The 26,270-nt window shown below is 45.7% G+C and overlaps 1 protein-coding gene across 1 annotated transcript in view; it reads left to right on the forward strand.

The window, feature by feature from the left end:
• Positions 1 to 26,270, forward strand: part of LOC138503100 (protein argonaute-3) — a 2,065,845-nt gene that overhangs the window by 158,415 nt on the left and 1,881,160 nt on the right. The window lies entirely within an intron of this gene.

Below are 26,270 nucleotides of genomic sequence, written 5' to 3' on the forward strand. Positions count from 1 at the left end.
ATTTGCCTCCTGGGAGTTAGCTTGTACGTTTTTATTTCTTAGTTCCATATTAGTAGAAGTAACTCCCACCCCTTCCGTGTGTTTGTCATTCCAATCGTTATGAATAGCAGAGTGGCATATCACAATTTCATGGTTATTGCCCCATACTCCATCAGAATATTCTCTTATGAGGTCCACAAAAACCGCAGATCTAAATTGGACAATAACCCAGTTTTCCCAGCTTCCATATTCAGGTAGGATAATGGTTTCAATATCCCCTGAATTAATATTTTGAAGCTGCGGAATATGTGAAAGTTTATTGAGTAACCAGGCCCGGTTAAGAAAAGGGCTTTCATCTGTCGAGGATTTTTCTATGATTTTAATACTTTTCCCCACTATAAGTAGGGGTTCTTCATTTGTTCCCACACTATTTACCCTGCTTGTTTTTTGCTTACTGTGCATGGCCAGTCGTTCCATCTCTTTGGTATAAATTTCCTTCTCCCTTTTAGTAAGGGGCCCAATATTACTATTATATGGGATTTCAACATATTTAAAGTTATTTTCAATGGATACCGTATCCTCTAGTTCACTTTCCTCAATAATATCGTCCTTCCCCTTTAGCCAATTTTCTAGGCCCTTACTTTTAATTGCCACTTTTTTCCTTTCATCCAACTTCTTTTGATGTTCCATGATTTCATAGTGGTTCCCTACTTCTACACATTCCGAGTCTAACGGGGCGGTGTTAGCAAGAGACATGGAGTTTCTTTTCACAGTTTTATTCACTTTAGTCTTGGCCATCACCATCCTTTTACGAGGTGCTTTCTTATTTTTCCTATTTTGCCTAGTGCGCCTCTTAGAGCCTTGGGCTACCCTTATTTCTATCTCACTCACACTATTATTAATCTCTTCAACCAGGTTTTCCCTAGAGTTGAGTTGTTCCATATGGGAAGTATTAGTCTGTGTCATAATATTCTCATTTTCTTTTTCAGCCGCCATAACCAACTCACTCAAATCTCCTATAACCTGATTTGGCTCCATGGTATGTCTTTTCTCCTTATTAAAGTCATTGCCACAGTATTCCTCTATCATAATCCCAAGTGATCTAGTATTATCAATGTTCTGTAGTACCATTGATTTTGTATCACTATGTTCTTTAAGCAATTTGGTACAGATGGTCAAAAGGACATCCATCATAGTAGTTAGGGCGTCTAATTTCTCACCTGATTTAAGTGAGTTTTCACACCCCCTACTTCTATTACTTTTATCATCACTTTCAGAGTGGTTTCCCCTAGAGTTAAATGACTCATCACACGAATGAGAGTCCTCTTCTCCTTGAGCAAATTTATTCAAGTCTGGGGAAGCTGACAAATTGGACCCAATTTTGTTATTCATATCGGTATCTTCAACCACAGAAATTTCCAAATTAGTACCTGTTCCCATAGATTGTCGCCTAAAGTTATGTACTAATGTCAATAGTGAATTATTATCTATCATAGAGCTATTAGTGGGAGGTGGGAGAGATTGTATTTTGTCAGATACCATTACTTTTTCCATAATAGTTAAAAAACTGAGTATTTTAGGTTGTTCTAATACACCCTTACCATCACCAGTAGTTTCATTCTTACCACCCTTCTTAGATTTTTCCCCATTACCAGGCTTCTGAGTGGCTAGTTTGGTATTTGGTGTAGGTATGTTATTCTTCCCCTTTTTAGATCGTGTACTTGGGGCCATATTAGTATAACACCGAGTAAGAGGTATGTACAAATGTAGTATTAAAAGAAATAGAAGAAGTTAATAATAATATATGTTATTTTTCCTTAAGGAGTCACGTCACCATAAAATCCAACAAGTAAAATATTAGATCAGTCCTACTATAACGAAGACTTAAGTATACCTATACCCAAAGTGCACTACGTCTATTAATAATAAATAAAACTGGGGAGAGGAAAATCCTTCGCAATAATGGGCAGCCAGTACCATCAATTGATAAGTAAACAATTAAAAAGTAAGTGTTAGCAATTAAATACAACTTTTAGGTTATGAGTTAAAATCACATAGCATATTAGAAAATGTCTAAATAGTCGGATGGGAAATAATAGATTCAATCCAAATCAATGTGGTGTCAAACTGTTAGTGGAAAGAACCCACCCGGAAAGGGAACGCCCGACAGCTTGAGGAGCGGCCTTAGTCCGACTCTCCCCCCCCACCAGGTGGTGAAAATGTATTAGCCTGAAGTGATGAAGTTAGCTTACTTCGATTCCTGGGTATTGATAGTTATTTTACACACTCCACAGCACATCCAACAGCCGTATAACAGCCGGCGCCCTTTACCCCTAACGGGCTAAACGCCGCGAGGGTGGATGGCAAAGGGTTTAAAGGCTGAGGTGGATCACGTGATGGGTCACGTGGCAGGCCCTAGCCCCGCCTCCTCAGCACAGCGTTTCTAATGCCAGCACCTGCAAGAGCCCCCTCACAGCTCGCAGTGCAGGTCAGTTCCACAGGTTAAAAACGAACGTTTTTTTCTTTTTTTTTTTTTTCGATTTCCAAAGCACTTTTCACAGGCAGCAAACACTCCACTTGGGCGGATGGCAAAGGGTTTAAAGGCTGAGGTGGATCACGTGATGGGTCACAAAATTCCTAGTACTCCCTCCAAAAAAATTACCACTGCTATGGGAGTCTATCCTAAGATGAGGAATACGTGGGAGGACACAATCCATTCGAAGAACAAGTTACTTACCAACTGTAACGTTCTTTCGACTGGATGTTCCTCCCACGTATTCCTCATCGACCCTCCCATCCTTCTCCTCCGTACAGTTTACGCCAGTTGCACTCTGACTTCCTTAAGAGCCTGAAGACTTAAAGCCTGATCAACTGATGTGACCATGAACACCGTAAAAACAGAACTGATGTAACGGGTGCTGCTTGAGCCATTTATACAGCGGATGACGTCGGCCCTCGAGGGATTTTGACTCCGCAGTCTCGAACACAGCACCCTCTGGTGAATTTTTTTTCTGAAGCAGCTGAAGCTGGGATACAATTATCATAAGATGAGGAATACGTGGGAGGAACATCAAATCGAAAGAACGTTACAGTTGGTAAGTAACTTGTTCATCTCTCCTGCAAATGTTGTCCTGGTTGTGGCAACGCCCCTCTCCCGCACGTTAGTGTGTTTGGACTTCCTCAGATGAAAATTTCCGTTTGGCTCTGCTTCACGGCTTGTGTTGCATCTAGGTCCGTTGTGAGGCAATCTGTGGTCCCCTCCTCCCATTTCCCAACCTGTATGTTTGATTGATGTCCCTTATTTGGTTTGGTTTTGCTCCAGAGTGTGGCAGGCTCTGTCTGGATGTGGCGGGTCCGGATGGAAGGATGTTGTGTTGGAAGGCTTTTGGTGTGTCAAAGGGAGATGATGTGGTTTGTGTCTGGGTATGAAAGGGAGATGTTGTGATGTTGTGTGGTTTGTGTCAGGGTATGAAAGGCAGATGTTGTAATGTAGTCTTGTCATGTGATGTCACTGGCCTGGAGTGCTTGCTGTCAGAATGTTGATGCATGAATGCAGCTCAGGAGAATGTTGAGTGGATCTATGAGTGAATGTTCCGAGAGTGTCAGTTGTGGGCCTGAGCTGGGATGGTAGGATGGCTGGTGGGTTTTCTCCTATATATGTAAGTCCAATATCCCTCGCTGTCACTGTACATAGTACAAGAGTAACTGGATTGGGTATATAATGTACATTCTGTACAATAAAGCTTTCCTGGATCAACCTGCGACTCCACATCAGGTCTGTGTGTGAGTGCCAGCTTGAATGACTACCTAACAGACTTTAGAACAGTCGGGTCGAGCTAGAGCCGCCACATGGCCTGGGCCAACCTGAGTCACTTCTCGCTCATCCAGCTCCAGTTCTAAGGTGTAAAAGTGAATGGTATGCCGTTTAACTGTAGGACTGGGCCTAGTGCTCCGTAACCATTTAGCGTTCTAAACGCCAAGATTTTTGGTATTGACAGCGCTACTAATACCTTAGATTTTTGTCAGAAGCGCACTGTAAGAAACTTGTATCAACAGGGATGGCACCAATGTCTTGTGCAGCCTGAAATAAATAATACGGAGAAGGTGAATGCTGCCGTTGTTTGTGCTCTAGCACTCCTTCTGCTAGTCACTTAGTCATTGACTCGGTGAGTTGAAACGCTGCACACTCTTCATTCAGTTCGGGGAAAAAGGCCTTGAGAAAAAGTGCAGTTTTGAAACTTTTTTTGAGTGCATTTTGTTTTCCTTGAACTTTTTTTTTGTTCTAAGATGAATTTGAAAATGTTACTTATAATATCTTTTTGTATTCGTCCTTCCCGATTTTATCTGTCTTCATTGAAAAGGACTGTAAAGTGCCTGTGACTCCGAAAAGCCAACATTTATTATTAACGTTTTGGTCCGTGTCTGTTGCATAGGGCCTTACAGGGGGCAGGGGGAATTCAGTGTTGCTTGGTATGCCTTCCTGGCTGGCGCCCCTGCTGTGTTTATCTGGGGTGACCTATCCTGTTCTCTCTTGTGGAAGGATCAGAATCGGCTGGCACCGGGAAGTAGTTGCCTCTGAACTGGTAGCTGGAGTAGTATTGGTACAAAGGGTGCAGAAAGTCTGTTTGCTGGATGGATCACGTTCAACGTATAGGCTGCTTACGCAAGGCTGCTTAGGACTGCCACTTGGAGATTCCTCCCCTTTCCTAGGGATTGCACTTTGCACATTCTGTGCGCTTCTTGTTGCTGTTATGTAGGAATTAAGCCAATGTAGTGATTGGCAATCTCCGGAGAGTTGTCACCCAGGCAGGTATTTTTTAGAATTAAGTTGTAAGCTACTAGGTTGACAAGAAAAGTCACTAGCCACCTCAATAAGCAACCTACACACAGCGCACCATTTCGTACTTGCCAAGCGTCAATTATCAATAGCCACGGGCTAGTGCCGAGTGCAAATTCTGTGCTTTATATTTTCAACATGTTTTATTTGTATGCTGTCACAGTTGTGCTGTAGAATGATTATTATTGTTCTCGGCTGTAGTTCTTTTACAGCAGTAGTACATTTTTGACATTTACATGTGGAACAGAACAATAATACAACCAAGTGATAATATATTAGGATGTGAACGCTTTCATTTAATTGAGTTATTTTAATGATCGAAGTTTGTAAACAGCTGAACTTGGGGGTGGGGCGGTGGAAGAGGTTGCGACAGTTGACGTACATTTTTGATTTTGTATTTGGAGGTGCCCATGGCAGCGTCTGATCTTGGGGTCAAGTGGAAAGATGGCTTAGAATAGAGACACTGGCTGGAAACGTTGCCTTAATCTTGAAGAGGCACAGAGACGGTTTGGGTTTGTATGTGGTGATGGGGTTGTGAGCAAAGGTGGACGGCAAGAGATCGTCTGCGTGAAGAGTGTGTGGAAAGCAAGGCAATAGAGGAATTTTTATACTGGCATGATGAATTTATAGAAGATCATGACATACAGATTGTGCCAATCCTGCTGATGTTGGCTGGGGGCAAAGAGGGATGTGGGAAGGGTAATCTGAGCACAGACGGCATAGATTTGAGCAGTTTTTCTAACACTTTCCCTGAAAGGTGTAGGGTACAAAGTAAGTAAAATGATGACAATGTTTAGTTTGCTAGCAGCTGTATTGCAGTTAAATAGGTTTTGTCGACATTGACTGAATGTGCTGATTTTGTTATTGTTGTTGCTGGGCTGTTTCTGCAGATATTGAGCAGGCTATAAGAGGTATACACGCATTATTTTGTCTTCTTTATAAATGGCTTGAATGGGAATGTGTACTTTCGGGTTCCATTGTCCAGTTTAGCGCCATTATTTGTTTTTGGCCCTTTATTGCTGCTTCATGGGCCGGGCACTGTGAGGAGTTCCTTTGACTGTGATTCATGGCCAGCCCTCGTTCAAGTGTTCGTTGTTTTCACCCTTGTTGGTGGCAATGTCAAGCAGCAACCATCCACAAACAATGCTTTGTTAGAGAGGATTCTCTTGGAGCACCTTTCTAACCTTAGGCGAACAAATTATTTTTTAGCAGTGGTCGAGCGTTTAAGGTTAACTCTGAGAAGTGTGGGTAAAGAAGAGTGCACTTTAACATGGTAATACATAAAACAAAAGGAACGCTCCCAGAAGTTAGGAAAGGTGTTCATGTAGTTAGGCAATGTGGATTCAGAACATCTCTGGGTGTTGTCTTGGCTCACCTGTGCTTTTTAGGACCATCTGGTACATTAGGGTACCGAGTTTGACAGTTCCCCCTTCCCAGGTAGTGCCCTAGTTGTAGAAGCTCAACTGGAATTCAGTCTTTCATAGGGCTTTAGGAAAGAGATTGAGCAGCTTCTGACGGCCAGAGCTGGATACTAATGCTAAACAGCACACATTAAGTGTTGAGCTAACTGCTAAATAAGTGATCAGGGAAACTGACGTTCTCACCGGGGTCAGCCCAGAGATTTCCACATCTGGAACTAAGTATACCGAGCCTCGGCTCAAGGTCCCATTTCAAGGTGGCTAAACGTACCGGGGTTGTCCCGGAGGTTCTCCTTTTTGGGGCTATATCAAAGACCAGCAGGATTGAGGGAGCCCCTTTGGGAGTTCTGGCTTCAGGTGTTTCTCTAAGCCTTCCCTCACTCAGACCTGTGGTAGAACCGATCCTGCTGAGGGGACAAAGAAGACTGACTGCTAAACACCATAAGTCTTCCACTACCGGCTCGGCCGAGGTTCCCACTCTTGGGGCTAATTTCATCAGCAGTCAAGGTGTTTGATAAACACTCTAGATCTGCTAGCTCCGGCTCTGCTGAGGTTCCTTGTCACAAGGCTAATTGGAACATAAGAACTGTGATTCCCCTGTGGTGACCACGGCCTCACTCCCACCTGTGACGCAGTTCGCCTCAGGCGTTCGCAAAATGTCGGTCCAACCCCCGCAGTTCATGGCAGCCATTTTGACTACCTCGCTTACACCAACGTTCACCACGGCTGGTGCTGAGGGGCCTGTTTTTGGGGCAGAGCAGCCTTGTCCGCACATTGCGGATAACAAGAACCCATTCTGACCTCCAATGGATTGTCGTGCTCGGACTCCGCTGCTGCATGCTGTCTCACTCCCTCATGCATCTGTGCCTTTGCTCTACGTGGATGCAGTTGGTGGGATTACAGTCCTGGCAACCATCCTCTTCCTGTGAGGAATGCCCTTTCCAAGCGGCCTCTCTCCACTCCAGCACCTAGACATTCATCTGAGTATGTGTTTTTTGTCAAGTTTTCAGACTCGTATGCATTCTGATCCCATGAAGACTTACTTTAAAGATTTATTTAAGGAAATGTATCCTAAGCTGCCTGAACCGGCCCCTGCTCTGGCAATGCCTAGGCCGGTTTCGGTAGTGCCACCTTCTCCACCACTCTCTGTGGGGCCTCCTCCCCTCTGCCTCCACTTTCCCCTGTGGAAAAGACTACGGCTGCTCTGTCAACCACGCCTTCGGGGCCTGAGGCGCCATGTGCGGTGGATCAGACTTCTACTCCCACCTCACTGGATGAGGACGAAGCAGACCAGGAAGTCGATGACCCGCCCTGCTCTTTCTCCGATTTTCCTCTGAAGTTCCCCATCTAGGGGTAAGGGTAAGCCCAACACTCCTGGGGCTGCTTCAACCGGGGTGATTACTGAGGTTTCTCAGTCTGGGACTTGATGTACCGAGCTTAGACTCGAGGTTTCCTGTCAAGTGACTAAAAGTACTGGGGTAAAACCCTGAGGATCCCCAATCAGGGGCTCTTTCAAAGACCAGTGGCTTCGAGGAGCTCCATTTCGGCATGCCCCTAAGATTTACCACCCAACCTTGTGGTCTTACCAGTCCTGATGAGGGGGGCAAAGGCCTTATGTGTTCAAGCACCGGCCCTGCTGAGTTTCCCCTCACTGAGGGCTAATTCTTCCACAGAAACCAAAAGGGCTGAAAGGTGCTCCAGGTCTGCTAGTATCGGCTCTGCCGATGTTCGCTGTAAAAGGGTTAACACCGATCCAAAAGCCCCTACTATCCCTGTAGAGACAATGGCCTCAATAAAACTTGTGACGCGGATCACTTCAGTGACAAAATGTCACTTCAACCCACATGGTCTGAAGCAGCCATTTTGACAAGCTCTTCTACAACAACGATGCTGAGAGGGTTGCACACAATCTAGACGTCCGACATGCTCTGAAGTTTTACCTCGACAGAACAAGGGAACTTCAAAATTCTCCACACCTCTTTGTTACGTTTGGTGACCCAAAAGGGAAACAAGCCTTGAAAGCGTCCATCTCTCATTGGATAGCTTCATGTATTTCTGATGCCTACAAAGGGCATTCATGCACATCTGGTCCGTGGCAAAAAGGGGCTCCTGTTGCCTTCCAAATAAACATCCCTTGAGTCCATAGCCAAGGCTGCTATGTGGGCTTCCCCATCAGCTTTTTGTAGACATTGGCTTGACCTGAGCTCCTGGGCTGAGGCCCAATTTAACCTGGCAGTTCTTAAGAATTTGTTCCAATAAGGGAATTTCCATCCCCTGTATTTCCTTTGGTCCGTTCTTGGGAATCTTCCACAAGTATGGAGGAAAGGGGACGAGTATGACAGTTAATCCCCATAGTGACTACCTCAAACCTAGTCCATAGTCCCCTTTCCTCCATATGCCCGCCAACCGTGCCCTCTAAAAAGTATCCTCTATTATTGCTAAATGGTCCTGGACCTGGTGAAATTATTTGATGGTTTAAAAGTACTGCGGTATGTTCCTGATGGACGGAATGTCCCACATGTATGGAGGGAGGGGGGCTATGGACTAGGAGTAAGATAGTCACTACAGTGAGTAACTTTGTCATTGTGGTCTAGTGGGAAAACAAGGAGAGAATGCCTTGAATAAGCCGATTAGACCACTTCGGTAACCTACAGCACCAGAGGTGGCCAAGCCAGTTCAGCCGGGCTGTAGGTAACCTATGCAGTGTTGTAGGGAAAGCAAGGCCTGATAGTCCTCAATGCCCAAAGTATGTCAAGAGCTAGGCCATAAATAAGAGGAGCCAGAGTTTAGCCTGCTGGGGCCCTAGCTCAAATGCTGATGGTAGTAACAAAGATGCTAACCCAACTACCAAGTTTTCACCCTTTGTGGATTTCTGCCCAGAAGTACCCATTTAGGGGTGAGGAGGCTTACCCATACACAAAGACCACTTGGGGCAAGATGGGGAGTTGCGGGGGGCTGTGAGATCCCTGCAAATAATGCACTCCTAATTCTGGCTTTAGAATGACATGACAACCCTCCGGATGTTTCTCCAGAATTGACAGGTGTCTGCGCAGTACAAGATTTGCCTGAATCCACAGTCAGGGTCGGACTGGGTCATACAATTGTCTCTGGCACCAATGAAAAAGTGGCCCAGAGTTACAAATGGCAATTCATTCCTTTCGTGATAGACTGTTTGAATATTACCCATGGGGGAGTTTTTTTGATAAAATGTGGTGCAAATTGTGCAATTTAAAGGCAATTTATTCAGCAAAAGTTGTCAAAACGAATATCCGCATAGTAAAGTAACTCCTGAAACTGGCCTACATTGGCTAAAATAGTGGACCAATTTGACAAAACTGCCCATTTTTGCTTTGGGGTTTGCCCCATAGGCCAGTTCAAGCCTGCCCATAGCCTGTGAAGGCAGTGTTCTCTTTTTCCTCATGCCTACAGGCCTTCAAGCTCCTGATGATTGCACTTTGGCTCCCCCTGGTTCTGAGGTGGTGCTACTCAGGTCAGGATATGGCTATGGTTGAGTGGGGAGGAGGGACTCTGCTGCTCCCACCCTGTACCGCCTCCATATAGTTCCTGGCGCTGGTGTTAATGACCAGACAAGCGTTTCTTGGTGGTAGAGCCCCTTCCTGGCCTTGGGATGGGTCAGTCCTGTGTTAGTCACAGCTGCTTCCTTCACCAAGGATTTGGGGATTCCCCCCTGAAAATCCTTAAGGGGATGCGACTTGGACCACCCTCTAGGGATAGCTGCTTTCTCTTGCTCCTTCCAGTACATAATAATGGTGTTCCTGACACTTAGCAAGATTGAAAAGCCAGTCGTCTGCCGACATAACCACCAGCATTAATGAGATATTGCAAGGTAAGATATTGCAAAGTAAAACAAATGATATTGATCATGACCTAGATAAAGTCCAAGGTGATATTATACAATTATTAGAGACTTACGCAAAGTCCCATGGAATAAGAATGATCGGAGAAAGGGCCTATAACAATAACCATAGAAATAAACTTAGGCAACCATATGATGCTAAGATTGCGTATAGAAAGAAAGTATATTGAATGGATAGGAATTTAATTAAAAATAATGTATCCATTGATCAATACATAAAACAGTTACAAATAAGAAATTTGGCACAGGTTATAAAAATTGGCATAAACAACATAAACTGAGTAGGCATAACTCCAGTTGGTTACTACTGTTTGGGTGGTTACGGTCCGATGATCGCAAATCCTTTTGGCAAAAGTTTAATGCTTATAAGAAGGACATGTCACCTACTGAATTAAACCCGATTTCTGAAGCAAAATGGTTTGAATATATTGCAGAGTTGTGTTACAATGCGGATGCTACTCGTATCCAAAATATGGAGGTTAAAACTTCATTTAATATGTCAACTTTTGAGATAGATGAGGAAAGGTTGTGTAACATGATACTGAGATTGAAGAGCTCTCGGGCTCCAGGACCTTAGGGGATCCCCAATATAGTTTTGAAAGCGCAACCTCATTTATGGGCCCGTATATTCGTAGCATTATATATACACATTGAAAAAAGTGAGACTATCCCTGAAAGTTGGCATAAAGCTATCTTGGTGCCTATTCTCAACAAAGAAAATAGGAAAGACCCCAAAATTATAGATTAATATCATTAATATCATATCAAAAGATCTTCGCAAGTATATTGCTTAGGAAATTGACGAAATGGCAGAAGAGAATGAAATATTTAGCCAGTTTCAGACGGGTTTTAGGAAACATTGTAACACTTTGTCAAATATATGCGTGGTCCAATGTTTAAGGGCTGAGACTGAGAATAAAAACAGTTTGTATCTTTACAGTTGTTGTGTGGACTTTTCAAAGGCATTCAACCTTATCCCAGGTGCCACTCTTTGGAAAGAAATTAACAACATGTGGTATAGATAATTTGTTGTATTATATACAACTGCTTTATACTAACACATCTATTGCCATAAGGCTGAATGTGGTTGGTCAGTGTACGGAATTTCAAAACCCGAATAGTGGACTAAAACAAGGTTGTGTTTTAGGACCATTTCTCTACAACGTATTCAGGTCAGACATGAATCTAATAATTGCTCAAATGAAACATTTCCCACCAAGGATTAATGGCATTTTGATATCATGGTTGGCGTACGCCGATGATATTATTTTCGATTGTATGGACCGGAGCACTTTGTAGAAAGCATCACATTTTTCAAAAATGTGTCCTTCCTCTCTTTCTACGCGGGGTACTGCACGCGGCTGTAACCCCACCCTCCTTAGCTCCACCCCGGGCATCGGCCATCAGTCCTTTTCTCTGCACATTCGGACTGGACGCACTTGCATCTTCGGAAGATTTGTTCCTTCCAGTGTCCTTCTCTCCTGCTCCGGTTTAGCGGTCGCGTGGTAGTCAGTCTATGCCGTTTTGGTTAGATTTTCCTAATTGTTCGTCCTACGAACGACGCTATGCTAGGGCGGATCCCCATCCTCTTTGGCTAGTGTGTCTGGTCCGGATCACCTGTGGGACTCGTGTTTCTACTGCGATTCCCTTTCGGTCCGGGCACTTCAACATCGTATGGAGCGGTGGGAGGAGGTGTTTCAGCATGTTCCTCCTCTGCATTTTCAGAGTTTCATCGACAAGAAGAAGAGATGCCCGGTAAGTTCTTTAGTTTTTAGGGTACCCTGACTGGGGGATTCCTTCCTGTGGTCTTCCCGGTCCGAGAGGGGCTTTAAAAGTTCTGTTGCCGGGGTTTCCCCTGAGGTGCCTTCCAGGCCTAAGAAAAGTACCAGAGTTTTCTACGAGGGCCTCCGTAAGGGGCCTGCTCACACCGGATTGCAATCCGAGGCCCCTCCTGTGGGAGCTATTCAATGGCCCAGTTCTACTGAGGCGGTGGGTACAGGAGCTTGCTTCGAGTTCTCCTTGTCTGCTGCTTCCCATACAGTCACTGGGGCGTGCACTGAGGCCTCGATTGAGGTTTTCTGTACCGAGCCAAGGTTCGAGGCCCCTCGTGAGGGAGCTGTTACCGGACTATGGTCCGAGGTTCCTCTATCAGAGGCTAAGGTGACCGACAGAACTGAGATGCCTGTTAAGGTCTTGTTGGTGAGGTGGGTTCCTCATCGGTCCCGCTCTAGTGGTGATACCGGTTCTGTTGAGGGGGCACAGAGTGAGGTCGCTGACCATAATTCCTCTGTTACCGACATGGCAGAGGTTCCTCTTTCAGAGGCTAATTTGGCTATTAGTATGTCTCAGAAACATCTTAGGCCACACAGTACCGGTTCTGCAGAGGTTCATTTTGCCAAGTCAAGACCCCTGACCTGTCCGTGGAGACCCCTGCCTCACTCACACATGTGATGCAGTTCTCCTCAGGCGTTGACAAAATGGCGCCCGTTCCTGCGCGAACTACGACAGCCATTTTGGACTCTTCCCTTACACCTACGCCATATGCGTTGGGTGCTGGGAGCATTGTTTCGGGTGAACAGTGTTTTCCTTGTGCACAGTGTCGTCCAGTTTATGACTGGAACGCTCGGATGCCATTACAGCACTTGGTCTCGCTCCCTGCGGCGTCTGCGCCATTGATCTAGGTCAGCCCAGCTGGTGAGGGCCCCTCTTGGCAGCCCTCTCCTTTGCGGCCCTGGAGCTACTCCTCTCATGAGAGGCCTCTGCCTGCCACAGTGTCTAAGCCTTTGGCGGAGGATGCCTTCTTTGGAAAATTTAGAAGCTCATGCACTCCCAGCCCATGAAGGAATATTTCAGAGGTCTTTTTAAGGAAATCTGCCCTCCAGGGCCGAATTCTGTGCCGACGGTTCCCGTCACAGCACCGGTTGTTCTGGCAGCTGTCCTACCACCAGCCCTTCCGCCTCTGCCGTCTTTCCTCCTCCTCCGCCGTCCTTGTCTCCAATAGACAAGTCTTCGGCAGAGCCAGACGTGACGCAGGTCGATCCGAACGCCTTGGTTGACACGCAAGGGGATCAGGATGGCGATGACCAGCCCCGCTCTGTTAGGGCGTTCCATGACCGGGTACTGGACATGACTCTTCTGGATGTTCCAGTACCTGAGGCACCCTCTCCGCAAGAAGGGGTGCTTTCGGGGGCGTTCACATTGTCTCCTCAGGAGCGCACCGGCTTGTTCTTCCAGAAGGACGTTTTGGCTGAGGTCCGCAAGGTTTGTACTAAGCCACACACTGGACTGCACGTTAACAAAAATATTGACACTTGTTATAGGCTTCATACTTCAGAGGAGGGAGCCTTATTGTCTTGCCCGCTTCCTTCACAGTGGTGGCGGCCGCCACACTACAATCCAGATTGGCTTCAGCGTCATCTACAGCGGCGGCTCAGGTTTTGGCCAAAGAGGACAAGCTGCTTGACTCTTTGGGGAGGAAGATCTTTGCTAGTTCGGCCCTGCAGTTGTGTCAGGCGAATGCAGAGCTCATTTTAGCGGTGGTGAATATGAAAATGTGGAAAGGTCTGTTGGAATTTGAGGAGTTCATTCCTGTGGACAAGCTGGACGATTTGAAGGCTGGCTTGTCAGATGCCAGAGTCCTCGCACAGGATATGCTTGTGGCTGCGGCGCAATATGTCGACACCTCAGCTCGGGGCCTCCTGCTTGGTATGGACACCTCATCGGGCTTGGCCTCATGCCACGAAGTTTTCCAAGGAGGTTCAGGATAAAGTTCTGGGCCTGCCTTTTGACGGCAAAGAACTGTTCCATTCGTCAACGGATGTAGACCTGACTAAAACTAAGGACAGAACTCAGACGGCCAAGTCTTTGTCCGTTCTGGTAAAACCACCTTTTAGGGCTCAGAACGTCTTTGCAGCCTCGGTCTTCCTCTGGATTTTTGGGGTTTCTAGATCGAAAGACACGGGAGAGTTGATCCTCCAGCTGGAAACTCCTGTCGGTGTCAGCAGCGAGGCCGGTTTTTCTCTCGGTCTCCTCCTCAGGATCTGGGGGTCCCACCTCTAAGAAGCCCGCTAAATGAGGGTATTACAAGCTCGCACGAGACCCTGGTGGGAGGGCGCATTGTGTCCATCTGGGAGACGTGGCAGACCATCACCGAGGACTGGTGGGTCTTGTCCGTGTCTCGGGTGGGCAAGCGCTTGCCCTTTCACCCTACCACACCCATCAATCCTCCCTTCCAGCAGTCCGGGACGCCCTCCCTCAGAGCCGAAGTCCAGAAGCTTCTGGATCTCAAGGCGGTGGAACCCGTTCCCCTGGGGGAGCGAGGGGAGGGCTTCTACCACCCTCTGTTCATGGTGCCCAAACCTAACCAGGCTGGCCTGCGTACCATCCTAGACCTTTCCCAGTTCAACCTTTCTCTCCCCCAAGAGAAATTCAAGATCACCACCGGTCAGATAAAGTCCTCTCTACAGAAGGGCGACTGGCTCAGCGTGGTGGACCTTCAGGATGCTTATATGCATATCCTCATTTGGAGCCTGCATCGGAAATACCTATAGTTTTCCACGGGGAAGGAGCATTTCCAGTTTCGTGTGCTCCCGTTTGGTCTCAGCTCGGCACTGCGTGTCTTTACGAAGATGTCGGTCATCACAGCTTATCTTCGGCTACAGGGTATCCATGTGTATCCGTTTTTGGGCGATTGGCTGCTGCCTAGTCCTTGTCCACTGAAAGCCTCAAACCTTCAGTCAGTGAACTGGCGGAAATCCTCCATGATGGTCTCTCAGGAATTGATTTTCCTGGGTTTTCGTTGGAATACGATCGATTGCAGCGTGTTCCTGATGGGGGACAGAATGGCTCATCTGTTCACCACGTGTCTGGTGTTTATGCAGTCGGAGAGCATGTCGGCCTGGTGGTTCCAGAGGCTTATGGGCCTCATGGCTTTGTGCGTGCTGGCTCTTCCTCTTGCTCGTCTTAAGATGTGGCAGACGCAGATGGCTCTTTGGAGCTCATGGCTTCAAGCAGTGGATTAAAATAATTATACTGGTTCCACTTTCATGAGGACGGACCTCTTGTGGTGGTCGTCTCTCAGCAATCTGTCGGTGGGCCCTCCCTTCCAGGACCCTTGCCCACTATTGACGTCACAACAGATTCCTCCCTTGTGGGTTGGGGTACGACGCTGGATCATCTTCAGTTTTCAGATCTTTGGTCGCCACAGGACAGACAGCTTCATGTAAATGATCTGGAGATCCTGGCGATATTCCTGGTGCTGAAAGCGTTCAAAACAGGCATTGTCAACAAGGTGATCCGTGTCCGCACGGACAATGCAGTGTCCATGTCCTATATCAATAAGCAGGGGGGTACCTGGTCTCCTCTTGTGGATCTTGCCATTCAGATTTGTGAATGTCACTGCAAATGCCCTCAGCCGACGAGCAATTGTCAGCTAAGAGTGGGAAATGAACACGTAGATGCTCTCGGATAGTTTTCACTGTTGGGGCACTCCAGAAGTGGACCTCTTTGCGACATCTACAAACAGGAAGCTTCCCCTGTATGCCTCCAGGAACTGGCTCCGAGCCTCCTCACTGGGGGATGCTCTTGAAATTCCATGGCACAACATGAAGGCCTACGCTTTTCCGCCTCTTCCTCTGATCCATCAGGCGCTTTGCAAGCTAAGGAACATGGTGAATTGCTCTCTGCTGTTCATAGCCCTTTGGTGGCTGGCCAGGTTTTTGTTTTCGGAGCTTCAGCATCTATCGATGTGCCCGCCGCTCAAGCTTTCTCTGGTCTCCGACCTGCTTCACCAGAGCGATCAACAGCTGTGGCACCCCTCCCCACAATCGTTCAGCTTGGTGGCTTGGTGCCTGAGTTCAGATGTTTAGAGCGCTTCAATTTTTCTGCGGATAACATGTGCATTATTCAGGCGGCCAGGAAGCCCTCAACAAGATCTCAGTATAGATGTAAATGGCTACGGTTCTGTCACTGGTTTTTGGCTAGGCAGCTGGGCCCCAGGGAGGTTACTATCGACATGATCCTGTCTTTTGTTTCACATCTGGTAGAGTCTGGCCTCGGTGTCCAGTTAAAGGGTCGAGTGCAAAAGGGTCGACTGCAAAAGGGTCGAGTACATTAGACCGAAAACCAAAGGATTTAATAAAAAAAAAATATATATATATATATAATTAAAAGGGTGTTTTTACCCCAAAAACGGTGGTTTGGGGGAGGGACACCCCAACAAAAAAAAAAATGTGATCCTTTTTTTTAAGTCGAAATTGCCTCGACCCTTTTGTCATTCGACCCTTTTTTTTCTCGATCCTTTGACCTATAACCTCTGGCATCCATGTCTTGTCCTGCAGGACATATTTATCGGCTGTTGCTGCCTATTTGTCCACTGACCAGAATAAAGTTGTCCAGCGAACAAATCCTGCCTTTCTTCCGAAGGTGGTCTCAGATTGTCATTTGAATCAGTCAATTTCATTGCCTGTATTCTTCCCAGACCCTGCCTCAGAGGCCGATGTTCTGCACTGCCTGGACGTTAGAAGAGCCCTTAAGTTCTATCTGGACAGAACATCTGAGTTTAGGAACTCTGCAGTTTTTTGTGACCTTTGGAAATCTGCAAGGAATTCCGGCATTGAAAGCGACCATCTACGGGTGGATTGCGGCCTGTATTTCTGAGGCGTATACCATTCAGGGTCTTCGGGCCCCAAAGGGAATTCATGCTCATCTTTTGTGGGGCATGGCAGCTGCCGTTGCTTTCCAAAAATATGTTCCCTGGGAGACCATTGCGAAAGCGTCTACGTGGGCCTCCCCATCGGCTTTTTGTAAGCATTACTGTCTGGACATGAGCTCCAGGGCTGATGCTCAGTTCGGTCAAGCTGTGCTTAGGAACCTGTTTCAGTAAGGAGTTTCCATCCACCCGTAATTCCTGTGAGGAGTGCTTGGGAATCTCCCATAAGTATAGAGGAAAGAGGACGGGATGTAGGAGTATAATAAAGTTACTCACCATAATGACTACCTTACTCCTACTCCATAGTTCCCTTTCCTCCATACGAATGCCTGCCATCCCCTCATGCGACCCCAATGTCCTACAAATCAGCAACACCCTGGAGGAACTAGGAATCTCCCAAAAGATCACAGCTCCTACACACATCAAAGGAAGAACCTTTGATTGGATTCCCGTACACAACTGCCCAATCACTATCACATCTATAATGCCGCAGCTGTGGTCCGACCACCACATGGTATCCTTTACCTTAGAAGCCACCAGACCTACGATCAACAGTACCCTAGCCCCCACCGCACCCACCAGAAACAAAAAAAACATCACCACCGAAAATCTTATCCCCCTCATCCTCCCTACCTTAAATTCCATCTCAGATCAGTCTGACCCAGCCTCCATGGTAGAAACCTGCAATGAAGTGATGCTCGCCTCTCTGGACATTATCGCACAATTAAAAACCAGGAAGAGCAAACCCCGCCCACACCTAAATACCTAGTTCACACCCCCATTGAAAGACATCAGACAAAATAAACGAATAAGCGAAAAAACCTGGAGATTAGACCCCTTGGATACCAACAAAAACAACCTTAAGGAAATAGCCTCCCTATACAAAAAAGAAATCATCTTAGCGAAACAAACTTCATTTAACGCACGTATCACACAAGCCAAATCCAATACGAAGGAACTGTTCGCCATCCTGAAGGAAGTAGAATCCCCTACCCAAGTTCCAGATTCCTGCCTTAAGTACAAAAACTGGTGCCCAGGCATCCAAAACACCCTTGCCAACAAGATATCCTTGCTTCAAGCGAAGATAAATAACAAAAAAGTGTCCATTACTTCCCCAAACTCTGTTAAGAGGCCCCTCATCCAAGGCCACCACTAACCCACCAACACCGACTCAGATACCACTGGACGCCCCTTCCTTATACTTTCACAAAGTCTCCACCAAAGCAGTCGAGAGTCATCCTCACCCTCAAACCTTCCAATTGCCAGGGTGACCCATGTCCAGCCCAAATTATAAAAGATGCCGCCCGTGAACTCTCACCTTTTATTAATAAACGCCTTCCACATCAGGCACCATACCCAGTAACCTGAAAACATTCCTGGGTCCTACCCCTCCTCAAAAAACAAACCTTGGACCCCTCCATTCCAACCAACTACCGCCCTATAACTACTGTGCCGTTCCTATTGAAAATTCTAGACAAAGTGGCTTACCAACAAATTCAACACCACTTGGAACTAAACCACCTCCTAGGAGTCCGACAGTTCGGCTTCAGACCACAACGTGGTACCGAGACTGCACTCCTAGACCTTAAAGCACAAATAGACTTATTAAGAGACAATGGCACAACCTCACTTTTGCTACTACTGGACCTGTCTGCCGCATTCGATTTGGTAGACCATGCAATACTGTGCAATCATCTGGTCACGGCAGCCAGCTTCTCCCAGGAAGCTGTCGCATGGATCCAGTCTTTCCTGGATAACCGGTCAATGCGAGTCTTCTCTCCCCTAGCAGCTGCTGACACTGCACCCATTACGTGCAGTGTTCCCCAAGGATCCTGGGGATCGCCCACCCTCTATAATATTTTCACAAAGCCCCTTTTCGATGATCTAGACGGTCTTGGTATCATCTACACTAACTATGCAGACGATACCCAGATCCTCATCCCGCTGACGGGAGATTATGACAAGGATTTGGCCTTTGTGAAGAGAGCCCACCTCATCATCCAGGCATGGATGGCCGCTCACGGTCTATGCCTGAATGATGACAAAACCGAACTCCTCATTCTAGGCACCTCTTCCAACATCAAGAAATTGGGCACCAAATATGACTCCTTCATAATTGACAACAACACCATCACTGTAGCTAAAGTAGTTAAAACCCTCGGTTTTTATATAGACTCCACGCTTACCTTCGGCAAACAAGTAAATTCCATGGCCTCAGCTACCTCTTATACCTGCAAACTAATTAGAGCAGCCAAACCTTTCCTCTCACCTAATAACTGCGTCACCATAGCTAGAGCCCAAATCCTGTCGAAACTAGATTACTGTAATGCCCTCTACATAGGCAGCAATCAATACATCACCTCCAAAATTCTAACTTTGCAAAATAATGCCCTAAGAGCCGCCCTAAATTTCCCGAAAAATGCCCATATATCAGACCTTAGGAGATCCACTAACTGGCTCTCTACTAAAGACAAAATCCGTCTCAAAACAGCCTCCCTCACACGCAAATGCCTTAACCAGGCAGCCCCACAATACCTTATAGACAGATTCACAAAACAGACAGCCTCGCGCCCCTTACGAAAAGCCAATTCTAACCTACTGCTAGTACCCAGATTTAAACGTACCAAATCTGGCGGGAGTAGCTTCGCTGTCAAAGCAGCACAACTGTGGAACTCCCTTCCATCTGACCTAAGGGAAGACCTCCCCTACCAGCAATTCAGATCCAAACTTGTCCAATGGCTAAAAGACTGCGATGTGTAACCCCACACTCATGGCATATGGGATCTCATGTATATTCTGTATATTATATTTGCTCTGTTCTATTTATCACATCTACACTGCATTTACTGTATATACTGTTATGATTCTTTGACATCACATGTCTACAGCACTGTAACCACAAGCTGTACTTCATGATTATTTGTAACATGTAACCTAAGCTGAACAACCCTCTTAATGCCTTCGCGGCTGTATACCCCCGGGTCTGGTTGCGCAATATAAATAAATAAACAAACGAACATAAAAAGTTTCCTGTTATTGACCGGTCTATAGAAAAGGACAGATGGGCGATGCGCTGGGCAGAGCTAGGGAGGGCGGGGTTATGGCCGCGTGCGGTACCCCCCGTAAAAAGAGAGGAAGAACACCTTTTTGAAAAATGTTATGCTTTTTACAAAGTGCTCCGGTCCCGTCCCACAGGATGGAGGAATGTCCCATAGGTATGGAGGAAAGGTGACTATGGACTAGGAGTAAGGTAGTCACTACGGTGAGTAACTTTATTAATATAGCCCATTGTGGTGGGAATAATATTGAGGAGCTACTGGAAACATATAGAGTGAGTATAATACCCACTATTATGTACGGCTTGATAGCATTGAATTTAGAGCAGATTACATGGATTGAGCAGTTAGAAGGGAACATTTTACAGTCTATTATATATGTACCTAAAGCTGTGCTTGTGGAAACACTGCGTTTGGAATATGGGGTGTCTTCACTAAAAACCTTGTGGGATGTTCAAAGAACATTACTGTATGCAAAGTTTATTAGTGGTAACCAGGAGTCAAACTTCCTTTCCTTATTAATGGGGGGAAAAAAGTGCATAATCAATGTAATAATAGTTTTTTAGTAGCACTTAAAAAATCTGCAGTAACATTAGTTGAGCAACTGAATCTTGACCCAGACATATTAGCACAAGACGCCAATTATTAGAAAAAAAGAAAGCAAGGGACTGGAACATGGTTAATAACGTGGATACATTACACACTATGTCCAGGTACCAGGATCTGCTATGTCAGGGTTTGTTGAGTCAAACTCCGTCCATGTACTAAATTAAGCAGCATGGAACTTAAGCGTTTTGTTCTTTATCTACATATGAATGTTACCTACAAGGAATATACAGGTGCTTGGTCAGGAATTCTCTACTTGGACTATGTAGGTTTTGTAACAGTGAGATTGAAACATGTCGCCACGTTTTGATATGCTGTAACTCCTTGAACAATCTATATGTCAAGGGCTATGTGAAGCTGATTTGAAATTTGACCGACTGTTCAGGAGATACATTTTGGTCATACTTACACGGGCAACATCTGTGGTTGTAAGCAAGGCGGCACTTGATATATTGACCGAGATTCAAAAGAAGGTGCTTTAGCTTTTATTATTTAGTCTTGAGACCTTCTTTAATAGAAAGAAATTTAGACCTGCAGGGATGATACAAACCTATAGTTGTATTATGCTTATGAGTTGTGTACATTGGAGAATTTTAATGTAGAGAGATAGAATGTGCATTTGTATAATGAAATATTATTAGAATTTAAATGAGAATTTTTAGTTTTTTGAATTTAACGTTTTTTAATGTATTGTAATGATGTTTTTTCTATGTAATGTGGTTAAAGTTTTAAACCATTTAAACTAAATGCACAGTAAAAAAGACAAAGAAAAGCCAGTTGCAATCATTGGCTCATGTTGACCTATGTGCATCGTCAGTGGAAGCAACTTTATGGCTGAGCAGAATGGTCACCTAAACAGAGGTTGTGGAGCAGATAGCAGGCCAACTAGTCTGCTACCTCCTTCCCGGGGAAATATACTGCTCCGTCCTAGTCCTAGTCTCCTTGCTTCATAAGGAGTCCCTTGGGCCTTGAAGATCCCCTGAGATGAGATCCCCAATAGTGAGCTAGTAGGAGAAGCCTCACTTCCAGATCCAACTTAATGGTATCCTCTATTGTTACCTTTAAGGGGCCTGAAAAAAGTGACCATTAGTGCGGCATCGGGAGGAATGAGCAGCCCAGGTACAGGAGGAGTGGGGACCACTTCGACCAGTCCTAATCCTGTCCAGAGGCAAGGGCCCTGCAGGTTGGTATGGTGGAAGTCTGTCACCGTAATAGTATCTATAATGTGTATGAACTTTCAACCCCTACTAGGCAAGCGGGATTGGGACCTGCACCAGCTTCTCTCTGCTCGTCTGTGTTCCAGCTGAACATAGTAGACTCTTCAGTCTGCAAACCCAGGAATCGTGTATTTAACTGATTGTCACACCTTTCTATTTCATTTGTTATTCAGCTTCCACGATACCGGAGACCTATGAGGTTTCACGAGAGGGGCACTCCAAATACCACGTATTTACCTCTGTATATGCTACACATCTAATGTAACTCGCAATGTATGTATATCTACAAAATATCAGTTAAATGTCCCTGCATCTACCAAGTATATGAAGTGGTAGGGTTTCCAACATCATAGTTTACGATATGCACCTAACGCAAGTCTACACCATAGAAAGAAATGGACTGAAATTGTTTGTGTCATGGGATATATTTAGATAATCTGCAGGCTTTAAGGAAAGTTCAAAGAACGTGCACCATTTTTTATTTGAGTGATTTCATAAATCCAAAACGCCTAACTAATTCATCATGGGAAAGATCCAAACTATCGGAGTGCTACGCCTTCCTGGCTGTCTTAATGCACAGCAGGCAATGGAGATGGCTTGAACACCATCTCAGACTTGCCAGAGCAAATGCAGGAACTAAACTAGGATCCTAGGTAATCTTTCTTTACTCTGCTTAAGTGCTCTCCCCGACCATAACAGGCACACAGGTTTGACTTCACCTATTGAGAAAAACCCTAATTGGCAAGTTTGGCATACTTGACGGTTCATGAATGATGATCCACCATGTGGCGTGCACCTTTTGCCCCATGGTTGCAAGGAATAGGAACTTGGATGAATCTCCAGTAGCTCTAATTGTTTCCTGATGAATAAAATATGCACAGGCGCTATAAGAAGCTCAACGTTTGCACCCTGAATAGTAGAAAATAAGTGGGTGTACATGAGGTTTGGGGTATTGAGGCTTGTGAACCTGAGAACTCAAGGATTATTCTAACCTAGCTTTGGACACAGTGGGGCATTTGCATCATTGCACACTAGCTGATAAAACAACTTTGTGTTCTATCCTCTCTGCTAATCAGTATGCCAGCCACTCTTTCAGCTGCCTGGCATAAAAACTCAGTGGAGACTGATTGGTCTCCATTTTGAATAGTTTTCTGAAAAAAATCCAGTCCAGTACACGTTGCTATTAAATGTTGAGCCCTTCCACCCCACTCAGGGAGAGGGAGCCCCAGAACCTTTCATGATGGTGAGACCCCTAGTTTTGTGACTCTTTGTTCTCTTACCAGAAACCAACTGCTCTCTGCAGTGTGAAACAAGTTTCTTCATTTACTGGGAGCTAGCTGTCAGTTCTTACTATCATATTTTATTATTTACACTCATTTTGGTCTAGTCGCTCAGTCACAACTATCATTGTCTCCTGCCCTGTTTTGTAGTCCTTGGGTACCAAACTGTCCCCTAGTGGCATATACATATACATCCCAGTGGATGCAAGGATTAATTTCAAAACCCTTTGCATTGTCCACAAGGCTTTCTGGGGCCTGGGTCCAAAATATATTCAGCTATCCCTCTGCAAATAACTCTGCTCTCAAGCTCTTCGCTCCTCTACCTCCAACTCCCTCAGGGTCAGTCGTTTTTCAAAGAAACGAGCTGGGGGTAGATCTGTTTTCGGCTGGGGCCTCCCTGCCACTCGAAAACTTGAGGAGAACCATCTCCCGTTCCGGAAGCACCTCAAGACCACCTTCTTTGCTTCTGCCTTTGCTCCCCCTCTCCCCTGCTGATATGTTCTCTCTTGGCTCCGTGCACCTGGCCACCCTCTGTCCTCTGGGCCCAAGTACCTGCTCGCCCTGCCACCCTCCCGCACTGCCTCCGGGCCAACCCATGCACTGGGGTCTGTCTCTGTACCGATATAGCCCCCCGCCCCCATTTTTTCTTCCTGCACTTATCGGACCTACCTTGTCTACTGCCTTAAACCCAGCACTTGCCAATTGTTTGGTGCCTTTTATTTTTTATTAATTATTATTTATCGGATTCCCCTTTGCTCCGCACTTTCCACTTCTCCCCCGTCCATGCACTTTTCCCCTCCCCCTCTTCCATGCACTTGCACATTCTCAATGTCACTGGGTCTAGTAAGATTGTTGTTTTGTTCTCCCCTGTGCCCCTCCCTTGCCTTGTCGCACTCTGAAACACTTGTGTACGAGCGCGATAGAAATAAAATATCAATATCAATATACCCCTGCAGTCGAGGCAGACAGTGGCTGGTGTGAAGAGACCGGAATGAAACTCTGGCACAAGTTTGCCATGTTTGTCGTTAAAGACGTTTATTGAAAATAAATGGGTTGGGAAAAGGCCTCTTTCTCTCCTCTATAAGGAATTTCCCTACCAAAAACTAAGGATCTGCCTGTTAGGATGTCAAAATCAAAACTGTCCTTGTGCCCCAAAGTTCTATTTTGACACACCCACTATAAACTAAAATACAAGGTTAAAAGGGGATGCTTTCTTTAACTTTTGATGTTTTTTTAAAAAAGTGTTCATAAAGGAAGAATAATTTGTTCCAAACAAAAGAAACAGTTGCCAAAGGATAGAGTCCTTGTTCCAGAGGGTAGTTCGCTTCGACTTGATTCCTCTTTAATGCAAATAGTTATTTAAGGATTAAAGATCCTTGTTCCAGAGGATGAATCCCTTCCCCTGGTTTTCTCGTCAACAAAGGTTCCTTGTCTCTTTCTCGGCCCACAAGAATACTGTAATACACACAGCTGTTTATCATTATAGCTATGTCTTTCAGGGCTTCTGGTATTCTTTTCTGTTAAGATTCTACTCCTTGTCTTCCATTCAGCACAGTCCTGATATTTCTTCTCAGGACGTCTTGTATCTACACTCTGAAATTACCTAGCATGTTCTCGTTCCAGGTTTTCCCTTTTTCACGTATTTGAGATTGCCTGGTATACTCTCCTGCCAGTGCTTCTTGTATTCATGCAATTGTAATTGCCTGGTATACTCTTCTGCCAGGGCTTCTTTCTCATGCACTTGTAACTGTGTGGTACACACTCTTGCCTGGATTTGTGTGTTTGTATCCTCCTACACAGTTGTACATTTACTTGGTTGGCTAATATATCCTCTTGATATATTATTCTATTAGCTGTTCCCATAAGGGCATTGGTTGTAATTAACTTTTCTTTTTTTTCTTTTTTAAATCTTTAAATTTCCATATAAGCAAAAAGTAGAAACCACAATACAATTTCTAAAAAGGATTAAACAAAAACAATTCTTGATATTTTTACAACAGACAATGTTAGAAAATCATTAAATATCAAATTAATATGCTTAGGCTTTTCATTTGCCTTCTCCATTTCTTTAGAAACCCCTGCAGATTTCTGCCTTTGATAACTCTAAAGATATAAGAAAGGCTGCAGTTTCAAGGCTGTCTTTTGTACTATTGATGCAGACGCATCTTTGCCATACCTGATCGACCGGTAATGCCATCCATTTACTACAAAATTTGCTCAGGTGTGTCTTTCGCCCCTCTCCCAAGGCAAAAGTCAAATGATGTGTCTACATGTTTCAACATGCCATCAATTTTGCAAAACCTGCATTTACCTTGACTCTCCCCTAACATTCCCCGCCTCAGTAGAACTTCCTTGGAGTGCAATATATTCCACCTCAACCTAAAATGTTGGTTACACATACATTTATTTGGGAATTGGAGCTTAATTTGTGAAATAATTCCCCTGGGCTTATGTTCGGTTGACAATTTTTTGTCCTTCTCTTTTTATGCGGGGTACTGCATGCAGCCGTAACCCTGCCCTACTGAGCACCTACCGCGCATCGCCCTTCAGTCCTTTTCTCCGCGCAATCGGGACTGATCGCACTTGCATCTTATGGAGTTTTTTTTCCCGTTATCCTTCTCTCCTGCTCCGGTTCTGGGGTTGCGTAGTCCTCTGTCTATGCCGGAGCGTCTGGGATTTGTGTCCTGTTCTTCGTGCGAACGTCCCTTCGCTAGGGCGGATCCCCATTCTCTCTGCTTGGAGTGTCTCAGGCCGGACCACCGCTGGGATTCGTGTTTCTAGTGCGATGTCCCTCTGCGTCTGGGCACTCCAGCGCTGTCTTCTTTGGTAGGAGGACATTTTTCAGCGCATTCCTCTGCCTCATCTTTAGCTTTTCAACGACGAAAAGAAGAGACGCCGGTAAAGTTCCTTACTTTTTAGGGTGCCCCAGCTGGGGACTGCATTGTGGAGTCTTCTCGGTCCGGGAGGGGCTCTAGTAGCTCTACCACCAGGATTTCTCCCGAGGTGCCTCGCAGGCCTAATAGGCGTACCAGAGTTTTCTCTGAGGTTTCCCACGACGGACCTGCCAAGAGCAGAACACGTTCCGAGGTTCACCTGCTGTCGGGTGCTAAAAGTAGTCCCAGTTCGTCTGAGGCTTTGGACACCGGGGTTTGCTTTGAGGTCTCAGTTTCTGGCGCTTTCTACACAGATACCAGGGACACGCCCTGAGGCCTCTATTTCTGGAGCTTTTTGTACCAAGCCACAGCTTGAGGCCCCTCACAAGGGAGCTATACATACCGGGACGAAACCAGA

The sequence above is a fragment of the Ambystoma mexicanum genome, chromosome 11 (genome assembly GCF_040938575.1).
Source record: "Ambystoma mexicanum isolate Mex_15411 chromosome 11, UKY_AmexF1_1, whole genome shotgun sequence".
Classification (NCBI taxonomy): domain Eukaryota; kingdom Metazoa; phylum Chordata; class Amphibia; order Caudata; family Ambystomatidae; genus Ambystoma; species Ambystoma mexicanum.